The sequence below is a fragment of the Lissotriton helveticus genome, chromosome 10, assembly GCF_964261635.1.
Source record: "Lissotriton helveticus chromosome 10, aLisHel1.1, whole genome shotgun sequence".
In the NCBI taxonomy this organism is placed as follows: Eukaryota; Metazoa; Chordata; class Amphibia; order Caudata; family Salamandridae; genus Lissotriton; species Lissotriton helveticus.
The window spans coordinates 65,599,879-65,615,466 of NC_136071.1; positions in this window are offsets into that span (position 1 = coordinate 65,599,879).

The following is a 15,588-nucleotide window of genomic DNA, read 5'->3' on the forward strand; positions in this document are numbered from 1 at the left end:
GTCACATGAAGAGACAGTCAAATCCCTCAAGGGCCACATTCCAGGAGGCGGAACAGAAGGCCTCCCAGTAACCTCTCTCCAACAATGCGGTGATTGTAGTCCTACCCAAACCTGGGAGGAACCCGTTGGTATGCGGAAGTTACAGACTCATCTTGCTGCTGAACGGGGATATCAAGATCCTTGCAGGCATCTTGGCAGTGTGCCACAGTAAAGTAATTCCCTCTCTGATCCACCACTCGCAGGGCGGTTTCATGTCAGGCTGCTCCTCCAAGAACTACCTCTGCACCCTGGCCCACACCCTCTGGGTGGCCAAGGACTTTCTGGTAGATGTGTTGGCCCTCTCCCTGGACTCACAGAAGGTGTTTGATCACATCGACTGGGGATATCATTTCGCCACTATGAAACGATTCGGCCTAGGAGATACATTCATTCCCAAGGTGCTACTGCTGTATGATTGTCCAACGGCCGAGGTCATCTGCGGTGGGATTCCTAATGGACGCTTTCCCGATCTGGAGGGGTACCCATCAGGGATGCCCTCTCTCCCCCATCATGTTCCTTCTTGCCATTGAAACCCTAGCCTCTGCTATCCTTCATTCACCATACATTGCGGGCATTCCCATCACAGGCAGAATATCGAAACTCTACCTCTACACAGACAATGTACTGCTCACCCTCAGATTTCTACCACTCCTTGCTGGCTTTATTGGAAGTGATTGGTGATGTTGCAACCCTATCCAGTTATAAAGTAAACTGGGACAAGAAAAAGCCCCTGCCTCTCTCAGTGGGCACCACAAAAGTAGCAATCCATGGCTATCCTTTCCGCTGGAATGCCTTGTGTCTCAAATAATTGGGGATACTGGTCAATAGAGGAATGGGTGGGATGGTCTTGTATAACTTAGACCCCCTGATAGCCCAGATGCAACTGGACTTTGATAAATGGTCCCTACTGGGGGTCTCCATGTGGGCAAGGTGCAGGTGGTGAGGATAGTCACACTACCGCGCTTCACCAACATGCTGGGAATGCTCCCTGTCTTGGTGCCTTTAACCACTCTTCATCTCATAAACTCCTTGATTCAGTCCTTAATGTGAGGCTCCTCAAGGCTGCGGCTGGCTGCACTCAAACTCATGGCACACTGCTCCTGTGGAGGCTTAGGCCTCCCTTCAGTGGAACATTACACCCCTGCCTCTCCATCTATTGCAACTGGCATACTTGCTCCCTTGTACCCGGACCCACATCAGTGGGCGCACACTGAGCGATCGCTCCTCCCTGAGGTGAGGGACTTGGCTTTCCTTATGGAGCTTTTCCCCTACAGCCACGCCTTCCGCACCCCATACTGAAGGCAACTCAAATGGCTTAGTTACATGCTCACTGACTACTTGTAGTAGATCCACACTTTCATGATAAAGTGGAACTATGGAGCACTGACGGTCTGCGCATTGATGGTCAGGTATAAGCTAGACCCATTGGATTGAGGCGGGCATACACACCCTGGCCAAATCTTGCTCAATGGAGATCTGAAGCCTTTCACCTGAGGGAGGAGATTAACTTCCCACTGTGATCTCCCTCACATTCTCTGTGAGTGCTCCTTAATCCGGTCCTTCTGGTCATATATTGGGGACACCTTGGGAGCGTGCATGCCACCGGGACCCCCCCTCACTCCCACTTTTATTCTACTCTATGAGAACATGGATTCTCCAGACCTCTCCCATCTGCAGCGTCATCTTCTTCACACAACTCTGGCCACAGCCAATAGTTGTATACTTTTCATTGTAAGTCACCTGTGCCACCATCCCAAGAGGATTGGACAGTGGCAATGATCTAAACTGTGTCGCATGAGCATGTTATTTACAACCTTCAGGACCAGGCAGAAGTATTCACATAGATGTGGGCCCCTTTCCTAAGAGATGACCCCATTACCACCCCCCATTGCACCCCATTCAGAGCCCTAGAGCTGATATATTTTCAGGCAACCGTGGTAACTCTTGACATATCACTGGTAGACCCTGTGTGTATTCCCCAGCCTACCCAGCCACACCTCATCAACCTCCCTCCACCGTGCCCCCTACCTTTTGTCTCCTCCACGGTCTTTCCCCTCCCACTTCACTACCACCTTCTCGTTTCCTTGTCTTGCTCCATCCTCTCCCTGTGCCCTTTCTCCCTACCTCCTCTCCTGCCTCCCCTACAATCCTAACTCCCCCGCCACATCCCCCTTCCCATTCTCCCCTCTGCCAGCCGCCTTTGCTCCTCCCCATCCCTCACCTTTTTCCCTTACCCCGGACATGTAGGTATGTGGACCCCTTCAATTTGGGGACCACAGCTGCAATTCTGCCCATCCTATCCACATCCTAGTGGGGACCTCTTTCTCCCTCTCTTGGCAATGTGCTACAGAATTTGCTAGCCCGATACAATGGGATTCCTCTCCTTTCGCCAATGCGCATCCCATCTGATTCTGTTGCCCACCCCATCCAGACCCTAGAGACGTGTCCTCTCCCCTATCGCCAGTGACTGGTTGCCTGGATCCCCACTCTCCTCCCCCTCCTCTGTGTGGGCTTTTAGTCTGATGACTCTTTAACACTCGACGCATAAGGAGAAACGCAGTACTGGTAAAATCTCATACTGTGCATACGCTGTATGCTTCTGTTTCAATAAAAAATTGTGACACAAAAAAATGAAATTGAATTAGCAGAGCGCAGACTCTCTTTGGAGCACAGGTTTTTGCCAGTTCATCACTCCCATGCCGATACACTTTTTGGATCTCAGAGGGCGGTAAAGGTCTATCGCCAGGTCATGTTTGTCCCAGTAATTGTACTGATACAGTTGATACCACTGTAGCCACGCCTGAGTCTGGCAATCCCCCAATGTTGCAGTCTGGCACTAGCTTAGCATTTAAGAAGAAAAGGCAAGTAGGGAGGAATGTGGCTACAAAGCAAAAACAGCTTCCAATTCATCAAAGTAATAAATGTCAGCTGCTCTATTGGGACAAGCCCTCATCACAGTCACAAACACGGTCATCCACAAGTCAGACGTGCAATTCCCTTTCACACGACCCCTTGCTATTAGATGTTTTATGTGAAAAATGTAGCAGTATTCTTGAGGTTAAACAACTGACCGAATGGAGAGTCTTTTGGTCAACACCTTTAAACATCCAATCACTGAGCACTTGGGGAGCAAAGGTTGTGGTCTATCTGCACATGAACTTACAATTTTGCATAACTCTACATGTGCTAATTTGCAGGTTGTAGGTAAGAGCCCCAGCATAAATTCTCTGGGCAACTGTGGATTATCATTAAACACAACCATTAGGGACTCGGACACTGTGAAGCCCCAGCCTCAAGCAACAGCATTCAGCCTACGTCAGCCAGCACCTTCCTGAAAACCTCCAATTCATTTCCTCAGGACACTGGCAGTTATGCTCTTACTTCTTGTGAAGACATTTTGAGTCTCCCCACTGTAGCTTGTCCCTATGTCCTAATTGTGGCTGGGGATCAGCTCCAGAATAGGGCTGCTCACTGGTTGAGTACAAACGTTTTACTCATGGGCCACAACAAGATCATAATGGTGAGGATGGTGGCCTGGTTTGGTCAGTCAAGGGAAAATATTGTGGGGGACTGTATTTTTGTACATTTTTGATGACCTATCTGCGCACGGAATATATTAGGAGCAAAGGCATTTATCTGTTCCACTGAAATCAATACAGCTATAACCTTTACTTATCCTCTCATTGCGACCTCTGGCAAGGCATTGCCCATTGCAAGGAACTAGGAATATCATGTTGCCATTGTGACCAGTCCTGGTCCAAGTTCAGTCTTCACAAATTCCATGCCTATTTTTGTATTGCTGACTTTGTGAATACAAAGTTACTTTGCTCATCTCATTCTTTACGCTCTAGAACAGTGCTAATCAGAAAAGAGTCACAAACCAATAGCAAACCAGTCTTAAAGTGGAGCTCAGGAGAATATCACAAAATTCTGACCTCAGTGTTCTTTCCACCCCAGTGGATGCTGCTGATGTTGATAGTCATTTGGGTACCATCTGGGGCCTTTCCATCATAGGTGCCCACATGGACAAAGCTGCTGGTGTTGCTAGATGTCATGTGCCAGTACAACAGATCAAGAAAAGGTGTCCTCATTGGCATCAAATAATGCCTCACTCCCAGCATTGTTCTTCATTTGGGCATTCTTCACATAGTGCAATAGCTAGAAACAGATGTAAACATATAGTTAGGAGTGATGCTTGCCTTTTTATCTGTTCAAAAATGTTATTTATTCTAGATGTATTTCATTTCAATTTCACAAACTATCAATATGCCAAAGGGAAAACATGTTGTGGTAATCCCCACTCAATCCACAGCTACCTTTTGGTACAAACCTAAATATAAACGGGACAGCTGTCGTTTACATATTTCAATTACACTATTTTGCATTCTGAGAATCAAGGATATAATAATGTTTTTGCTAATTATCAGGCTCATTAACAGTGCTTGTAATCCAGGTCACCCAGTACAAAGATTAGCAGTTTAGCCACATACAATCTGCAAGTGAACAGTGACAGGTCTGTGACATTCACATGCTACATACTTGCATTCATTGGGGTCTATTCCAGTGGCGGCCGGCACTGGTAAGAGCGGTGCGCAGGGCAGGGGCAGGGCGAGGTGGGGGTCTTGGAAGTCGACCTATATATATTTATGTGTGTGTGTGTGTGTGTGTATATATTATGACTGAAATATGAGAGAAAATAAATAATAATCGCACAAGCAAGAGGAGTTTGCGCATTCTTTCTTGCCGTCAAGGAGGTTAAGGAATGCTATACAATTGCAATCGATATATATATATATATATATATATATATATATATATATTATATAGTTAGGATTTTTTCTCTATGGGATTTTTGAAAATTCTATGTCTAATAACTTTGGCGTTTGTGGACGGAATTGGCTGAAATTTTCAGGAAAATGGAACATTTTGTTTCTGAGCAGCCCCTGGAAATTTGGGGGGGGTTCGTCCAGGGGGGGGTCGAGAAAAAAGGGGGGGTCCCAAAACGTGTTTTTAACATTGAGTTTTCCATAGGGCGGTTGGCCTCACTTTTAGCCCGAACGGCTGAATGGATTTGCACGAAACTTGGCAAAATTGTAGGGACTGGGAGCCCGATGTGCCTTTTGTAGGTCTCAATATATGTGCTCCAGTGGATTTTGAGAAATTAACGTTTAAAAAAAGATATATATCTGTAAGCGCGGACCAGGCAGCGCCCCGGTTCGCGGACCTTACGCGTATCGGAACGTCGCGAAGCTGATTGGTTCTCCGGTGTCTGTCAACATTCTAAACAGTCCGGAGCGGCCGCCATCTTGTCTCTCGGTAGGATTGAGAGACAAGAGGAGGCCAAAACAAAGGGGGAAATAACCATAAGGGGGCATACTAGCTCCTCCCTGACCCCCTAGGTTTAATGTGGAGGTTTTAAAAGGGCCCGCGGGGAAAAAAAACCAAAATTTTTTTTGTTTTTTTTGCGTGGGTAGCGCCCGGTCCGCGAACCGGGAAGCGTTCTGGGCAGCGTAACATAGCACGTCATATGACGTATCACAAGACAACGCGAAACGTCATGCTGACGCGACGCGTCACGATGTTGTTTTCTAACGCGACAGTTGCGCAAACGGAACGTTTACCGGTTCGCGGACCGGGTCGCGGCTCCGAATTGAGCTAACGGGAAGCTAACCGGTTCGCGTACCGGGAGCGAAACAATAAAAATAATTTAAAAAAAATTGTATTAAAAACATATAAAAAATATTTTTCGATTTCAAGAAGAATACATTGTAAAGGTTTTGATATTTGCTATTAAAAAACCATTGAAATTCACTGAAAAAACCATAGGTTATAGACCATATATAGTTAGGAATTAGCATTTACAAAACCTTGAAAATTCACTGAAAAAACCATAGGTTATAGACCATATATAGTTAGAAATTAGCATTTAAAAAACCTTATTTTACTCACACAAAACCATTGAAATTCCATATATAGTTAGTTGCACTAACTATATATCGCGCACCCGCAATCCACTGCTGATCATGTCACATATTACATCATTCATGACATGGTCAGTGACATCACTGATGACATCACTGATGACATCTCAAATGACATCACTGATGAGATCACTGATGACATCTCATTTGACATCAATAACCACATCACTGATGATATCATTCATGTGACAATACAATGCATCTCCTCACATTTTAATATAACCTCTGTTTCACCCAGTGTTAAATACAGAGTATAATTTTTGAAACCATTGACACACCAATACTAGTTACTACATACGTACTCACTGATTCCTACGTCTACACACACATTCACTCATTCACCCATACAATCATTCATACATACAATCACTCATCTTTACAACACTATCATATGCACTCATACACCTATACAGACACTCACACTCTGCCACTCATCCATGGAGTTACTCACACACCTAGTCAGTCCTGTAAAGAATCAATCACACTTCCATTTTCTTGTCTATACAGTTAAACATAGAGCACCTTACATTTTCAAACATATACTAACACATACTTACTTTCTTATACAATCATTGATACAAGTACACATTGATCTGCACAGAGTCACACACCTCCCAGCCAGCCACACACACACTCAGTCTCCCATACAAATACTTAGACAATCAATCAATAACCCATATAGTTAATCATATAGCTACTGATCAACACATGCAGCAGTTTACAGAACAACAGACATAATGATGCACAAATTAAGACAGTTTAGTCACTAACCCATGCACTCAGTGAGACACATTTAATCACTCACTCATACATTCAGTCATGCACCTACTAAATCCTTCGTCCAGACACTTATACATCTACTCATTCTTCAATATGTAAAACATATTTAAACTTTACAGAAACACACAGTCACTGGATGATGTCATCAGTGATCTCATCAGTGATGTCATTTGAGATGTCATCAGTGATGTCATCAGTGATGTCACTGACCATGTCATGAATGATGTAATATGTGACATGATCAGCAGTGGATTGCGGGTGCGCGATATATAGTTAGTGCAACTAACTATATATGGAATTTCAATGGTTTTGTGTGAGTAAAATAAGGTTTTTTAAATGCTAATTTCTAACTATATATGGTCTATAACCTATGGTTTTTTCAGTGAATTTTCAAGGTTTTGTAAATGCTAATTCCTAACTATATATGGTCTATAACCTATGGTTTTTTCAGTGAATATATATATATATATATATATATATATATATATATATATATATATATATATATATATATATATATATATATGTATATATATATATATATATATATATATATATATATATATACTAATATAATAAAGAGAGAGCCCAAACCTTTGAGGCGGGTAATCTCAGGAACCACAGCACCAATCACAACACCCAATACAGCGTTGGAAAGGGCAGTTGCAGAAGAAGGACATAGGCTATGCAGACGCCCACCATATACATTTAAAAGGTAAAAGAACCGTGCCAGCAAAGTAGTCCCTTGTGGGCGTGTCTGCGTTGTGCTGTGGGCATGTGCTGGGGGCCTGACAAATGCTGGGGGTGTGTGGTATGTTCCGCCCTTCATGCCATGTCTCATATTGTGTGCTAATCCCACCCTGCTCCCTTTAAATACCCCTGCACCCCATAATCATAGCTCACCCTTACTCCTTAAAATACCTCAACACCCTTAAACACTAACCCATCTTAACCGTATAAATATACCCTCTACCCCAAAACCCAAACCTATCCCTAAACCCTAAAAATACTCCTGTACCCCAAAACCCAAACCTAGCCATGCACCCTATAAATACCCCTGTACCTCAAAACCCAAACCTACCCCTGAACCCTAGAAATACCAATGTATCCCAAAACCACCCCTGAACCATAAAATACCTCTGTACCCCAAAACCCAAACCTAGCCCTGAACCCTTAAAATACCCCTGTAACCCAAACCCCAAACCTACCCCTGAACCCTAAAAATACCCCTGTACCCCAAAACCCAAACCTATCCATGAACCCTAAAAATAACCCTGTACCCCAAAACCCAAACCTACCCTGAGAACCCTAAAATACCCCTGTACCCTAAAACCTAAACCTAGCCCTGATCCCTAAAAATACTCCTGTACCCCAAAATCCAAACCTAGCCCTGAACCCTTAAAATACCCCTGTACCCCAAAACCCAAACCTACCCCTGAACCCTAAAAATACCCCTATACCCCAAAACCCAAACCTAGCCCTGAACCCTAAAAATACCCCTGTACCCCAAAACCCATACCTATCCCTAAACCCCAAAACTACCCCTGTACCCCATAACCCAATACTATATCTGAACCCCTAAAATACCCAAACACCCCAAAGCATACACCTCAGTACCCCAAAACATATACCCCTATACCCATACTTACCTTATCCAAACATAAAAAAAACATGCTTTTACCATTCATGCATTTACAACGAATTTCGTTGTAAAAGTATGCGTGATAAAAGCATATAAAATGTAATGCCATGCGTTATAATGGCATTGCGGAGTCATGGTACTTTCGTAATGAAAGTATGCGGAGTGATGGTATGCGGAAAGAAAGTTGCGGAATAATGGGTGTTTACCCTCCCCCGGTAAGTACATAGGTGGCACGGCGGCCCACATCTCCAGCAACATACTCATATTTTTTCAACAGCCATTTGAAAAATGCACAGGTCTCTCTCATTGATGGCCAGCACGACATACACTTTTAGACACACCTCCCGACGCAAGTTCTACAATTGCGAACTTTAGAGCTGGGGAGCTACGTTCGAATCTCGGCATCAGCTCAACATCCTGTGATTCCAGGCAAATCGCTTTGTTTTCCCGTGCCTACCACAAATTAATGTGATTTTCTGTAATGTAAATTGTGATCATGCCATGTTGTCGAGTTCACGCTATATAATATTGCAAGTAAAAATAAAGTAGGGAAAGTCGAGTTCACACACTACTGAACGAGCACTCTTAAGTGCATCAGCAGTGCACTGTGAATCGGAGCGTTTCACAGGCCTGTCACAGATAAGAAATGCTATCAAAACAAAATCCTACAAAACAACATACTACTGGCCGGCAGCAATTCATACCCGGACAACGTCGGGACGGGCTGCTAGTATATATATATATATATATATATATATATATATATATCTATACTACTATTATAAAGGAAGAACTTTGCACCTTTGAGGCGGGTAAACTCGGGAACGACAGCGCCAATCCACACATCCGATACATCATTGTAATCGTCAGGGTGTGCAGATGGACATAGGCTATATAAAGTATAAAAATATTCGTTATTTAAAAAGTTAACATTAAAAAAAAAGTAGTCCCTTGGAAGTAGAGCCGGCCGTGACCTGCGTGTTGATGTCAGGAGCGTGGGGAGGAGCGGCGTCCAGGAAGGTGAGTGACCTGCAGTTGGTGTTCCAGAAGCGGCAGGTACGTGCCCCTGCCAGTATAATGTGGTGTCTTCTTGTATAAATAAATAAACAGGAACTTATATGTCTGAAGAGAAGCTTTAATTAAAACCTCAGCCACAGGAGAAATCATCAACTGAACCTCTGGAACTCCCATGTATTCCAGAATCTCACATGAGAATAGAACACAAGTATTGGAAGTTCCAGTATATTAAAGATACAGGTACAAACATAAGATACATGACAATATCACACATCTCCCTCCTAAAGAAAAGTTTAAACAACAATTTATAATGAGGATACATTTTCAAATACTCAGGCAATGAAGGAGGAAGAATCTATGGCAAATAATCTCTTAAATAAATGGGGGATCTACGTACTCTTTGACTTCTAAGGGAAGATGAGAATGGATTTGAACTATTGGCAAAACTAGAAGTTGAAAGATGCAATCCTTGTCTTTCACACAAGGACTCACGTAAAGGAATTCTTGACTTAACCACAACCACTCTGCTCCTATTCTAAATTCTTCCATCCTCTGTTTTGATAGTATTTCTAAATACTTTCACTACTGTTCTTACCTCAGTATATTTTGACCAAGATCTACAACCAACAGGAGCTTTTATTCGAACAAGATCACCCACTAATACTTTCTGTACATGTACACAATTTCTTTTATCAAAATAAGACTTTCTTTCATCCAATTTCCTTTCTTCCCTTTTACACCACTCACCAATTCCATTATCAATCAAACCCTTGTTGAGATTCATCCAACCAGGACACAACCAAGTGTTGGGAGCTCTCCCTTTGAACAACACAAATGGAGATTTTCCAGTTGTCGAGTGGGGAGCAAAGCGATAAGCATTTATTCTTTCCTGTAGAACAGATTTCCAATTTAAACCAGATGACCTTGCTAATTGTATAGCCTCCTTCAAGGTTTTATTAACTCTCTCAACTGCGCCGTTAGTCTCGGGATGATACAAAGAACACTTCTTATGTAGTATGCCAGACTTCTTCATGTATTCTTCAAAAACCCTAGAACAAAATTGTGGTCCATTGTCGGAAAGAAGACTATTAGGAAAACTCTCTTTCTTAAAAAGAGTGTCAAGGAACTTTATCACCTCATCCAAAGTGATTTCTCTAACAGCACACACCTCAATCCACCTAGAGTACAAATCCATCAAAACTAAAAGATAAGGTGTATCACTCACACCTGACAAAGGACCAACTATATCTATAGCCACTTCATCCCAAGGATGACTTGGTAATGATCTCTTAACCATGGGCATCTGCTTAGTTTTTAATATCTTATCACTAGCACAGCATTCTGGGCAATCTCTCACTAACCTCTCAATCTCCAGATCCATACCAGGCCACCAAAACTGCATGCGTACAATTTCTTTAGTTTTAACAATGTCAAGATGTCCAGAATGTGCATGGGACAAAAGTTTCTTCCTAATACCCAGAGGCGGCACCAATTTCGTACCACGAGTTAAAAATCCAGAATTTGTAGAAAGCTCATCAGAAACTAATGTCCAGGGTTTCTCTAATCGAGAGTTACTACTCAAAGACAGCATCACCCTTTTTATCTCTTCATCCTTCTCAAGCTCATCTCTCCATTCTTTTTCTTCAATTGCTCCTTCTGTAATCTCACATACATTTATAGAATCGTCAGAACAACCACAATCATCTTCTTCTTCAAAATTTTCTTTACCCACCATTCTTGAGAGACAATCAGCAGATTTGTTTGATATCCCTGGAATATAATCAACAGAGAAATCAAACTCTTGTAAAGAAACAATCCATTTTCTAATTCTGGAGGAAATCGCATCTAAACCTTTTTTATCAAAAATCTCCTTCAAAGGTTTATGATCTGAAAGAACACACACCTTTGTTCCCCAAATCAGATTCTTCAATTTCCTCAGAGCCCAATAGATGGCAAGAGACTCCTTCTCTATTACAGAATAGTTTAATTCTGAACCTCTCAAACATCTTGAAGAGCAACAAATTAAACAATCTTTTCCATTTATTTTCTGTATCAAAACAGCCCCAAGACCTTTTTCACTCGCATCAGTGAATAAAATAGTAGGTAACCCTGGTATAAATGCCTGAAGAGAGGGAGCCTTATTTAATTCAGATTTAATACCATCAAATTCTTTCTTGCACACTTCCGTCCATACATATTCAACATTTCTTGATGTTAACTTTCTCAATGACTGGGTTTTATCTGCAAAATTACAAATAAATTTGCCATAAAACTCCACCATTCCAAGGAAGGAAATTAATTCTTCTTTATTCTCAGGCTCTTAAACCTTATTAATAGTCTCAACTAATTCTTTTTTTTGGAAAGATACCTCGATCAGTTATTCTATGACCCAAGTAATTTACTTCTTTTACACCAAATTTACATTTACTTCTTTTAAGTGTCATACCCACATCTTCCAAACGTCTGAGAACAGCACAAACACGACTATAATGTTCTTTCATACTGTTACCATAAATAAGTAAATCATCCTGATAGCATCTGACACCTGGTAACCCTTTCAAAATTCTTGCCATAATTCTTTGGAAAACTGAAGCCGCAGATACAAGGCCAAACGGCATTCTCTTATATCTGTAAGTGCCCATAGGAGTGATGAATGCTGTTAAGTCCTGGGAATACTCATCTAATACAACCTGGTGATAGGCTGACGCCAGATCTAAAGTGGTGAAAAATGTAGCCCCTTCTAATGTACTCACCATCTCATCTATATTTGGAAGGGGAAACCTGTCAACTACTACTTCTTTGTTTAGTGCTCTGAGATCAACACAGAGTCTAATTTCACCAGTTGGTTTCTTAACTACGACTATGGGAGCTAACCATTCCGTAGCTTCTACCATTTCAATCACACCAATTTTTAACAATTTTTCAATTTCCTCTTTCACTTTCTCTTGTTCCATTAACGGTATTCTTCTTACTTTTGCCACTATGGGTATAGCACCCTCTCTTAATCTGATGTGATGCTTGTAACCCTTCAAGCAACCCAAACCTTCTCTGAATACATTAGGAAACTTATTTGTTAAGTCCTCACACAAGTCTTTTCCTAAATTTTCCATGTCCACAGTGCCTATTTGTTGAATTTGAACTTGAGGATTAGCATTCGGATTTAAAGTTACACCAAGTTGACCTTGATGTACCCAGCCTAGTAATGTATCCCCTTTCTTTGCAACATAAATTTTTCCCACAATGGTCCTACTACCAAGTTCTATCTCAGCCATAAAACAACCAACCATTTTGATCGGACTGTCTGAATACCCAAGAGGTCTCACATCTGATCTCATCATTCTTACTTTACCAGCAAAATGTGTGTTAAATAGCTCTTCATCAATTAAAGTTATGCGAGAACATGAATCAAATTTGAAGTTAATCATAACATTTCCCACTTTTACATCATATTTTGGATGATCAGATACTTCACATTTTATCTCAAAAGTAATGGTTCTAACTTGTGGCTGTGATTGACTCCAACGTTTCCTTGTCGAGTCAGATCTAAATATTTTTGTTCTACAACATTTTCCATAATGACCTCTCTTCCCACACACATTACATGAAATCCTTAACGCAGGACAAATTGGAGAGTTGGCTAAATGACCTATTTGTCCACATCTAAAGCATGAAAATGTGTTACTCTGTTGTGTAAAAATGTTCTGATTTGTTGAATTTGATGCCAAATTCTCTTTTCCTGAACCAGTTTGTGTTTCATTTGTTTCATTCTTCTTAACTTGACAAACAATTTCTTCAATTTTTTATTTTTTATTTTTTTTTATTTAAGGATCCTTTATCTTTTTCTTTTTTTAACTCACCAACGCACTTTGTCATATGTTCCACCTGTTTTGCTATGGCTAATACTTCCTCAAGAGGTGGTTCATCTTTCAACCAAAGCTCTTTTCTGATCTCATCATGTGCACACCTAAGTACAAATTGATCCCTTATTCTTTCATCAAGGGTTAAACCAAAGTTACAAGAGGATGCCAACTTTCTCAGTGAAGAAACATAATCTTCTACAGTCTCATCTCCTTTTTGTTCTCTTAAACCAAAATGGTAACGCTCCATAATGGTACTGACTCTCGGGAGATAATGTTTGTCAAGTTGTGCAATCGCAATTTCATATTCATTTAAATTACGTTGTTCTCCAGCAGATAAGTCAGGAAGATGTTCTAACATGTCCTGTCCTTCCCCCCCCAAGCAATGGAGAAGAAGAGAAAGCTTCCTTTCTGTACTCAAGTTAGTTCCACATACCCTCACATAGTTAGCAAAAATCTTCTTCCATTTTTTCCACTTTATGTTTGGTTCTCCCGGGGTATTTAAAAAGAAAGCAGGCTGGGTTACATTTTGCATTTTTCTTCTTACTAAATTGTAAGTATTTTAAACAAAATTTATATATATTGTTTCTTTTACTTTCTATTTCTTAGGCTTTTCACCATAAACTATTTTTAATTTTTTTTAAAAAATTTTTTTTAACACTGTATACTTATTTGTAACAAAGAATAAAATTGTAGTGACTAAATTCTATTTGGTTCTGTATAGCAGCACCTTTTGTAGTAATCATGATGTAATTCCTGCTTTGTTTTTACTTTATGATGTAGTATCGAACATTCAGGTTGCTCAAAAGAATTGTTAAGAATTTTCCTTTTTGTAAACGTTCTTTTAGTTGTCAGCGCGTCTCAATTCTAGTTAATTGTTATGCAAAGAACCTTCAAGGCAAAGTTAGAATTGTATGAGTAGAATGATACGATGTCAGCAGTCTTCACGTTCTTTGATCACGAGTCTCACACGGCCTCAGCGCGAGCAAGCTCCTGCGCGAGCGAGGGAACGTCACGTCTCTTCTCGAGGCAGAGCGCGAGAGAAATACGTTGCTTTAGCTATTCGTTTCCGCTCTTATATTTTACAATTATAATACTGTTTTAAGCAATCCGCCCGCCAAACTCCTCACCGCACATGTCCTTGAGTTTGACACAGCCGCTGGGAATACTTCGCTTCCTTTCTCGTTCCTTCAATTAATTCCGCCGCTGGAGGAGTATGTGAGTCGTCTTTTCTTTTCCTTTCCTGTGTTGAGGTGAAGTTCTGGGTTCACCCGATCGTCGCCATTATAATGTGGTGTCTTCTTGTATAAATAAATAAACAGGAACTTATATGTCTGAAGAGAAGCTTTAATTAAAACCTCAGCCACAGGAGAAATCATCAACTGAACCTCTGGAACTCCCATGTATTCCAGAATCTCACATGAGAATAAAACACAAGTATTGGAAGTTCCAGTATATTAAAGATACAGGTACAAACATAAGATACATGACAATATCACAGCCAGCATGTCTAAATTTCCGCCAGCTGCTGCCTAAAAGCCACCTCATGCTTTCACTGAGTCTGCCCACCAGACTCGAGTCTCTCTCTCATGGCGCAAAACACTAAGTGCAGTCGGCTCAGTCAGGCTGGCCAATGGGAGCAGGGCCGGACCACCGGGACGAGAGTGCCAACAGAGCCTGGATGAAGAACAGGCTGCAGAGTGCACCATCGATGTAGCAGCAGTCACGGACCGGCATAGTCTCCGACAGTGACAAGTAAGTGATTTAGTCGGTGACGGGGCACTAAGGTTAGCACGTGCATACATGCAAAATTGGTAGCGAGAGTGGCAACTAAATGTGGAAAGTTAGTAACCCTGAGTGCTGAGCAAGGCTGTGTACACGGTACAAAATAATACATCTCTCTGAAACATTTTTAAAACTATCCCGCCCGTCGGATCAGCTGAACTCCCCACGGACTGTTTCCCATAAGTATACACCAGCGGGGGCCCCCTCCTATGCAGCTACTGCTGAGCTACACAATTTAATCATGCCCGGGCCAGTTCTTACTGCGGTGGAAGTCGTTGCGGCGAGGTGCTGCCAGTGCCTGCACAATTGATATTACTCAAATTAAATATGTTGTGCTTCAGTGAGGTATCTCTTTTTAGTGCACTCTACATTTTATTAATAGCACTAGCGCCCCAACAGTGCTGCCCCCTACTTAATGTGGTCAGTGCCTGCCAGTGTGTGTCGGTGTAGTTGCTCTGTGACAGCCCATAACTGGAAACAAATATAT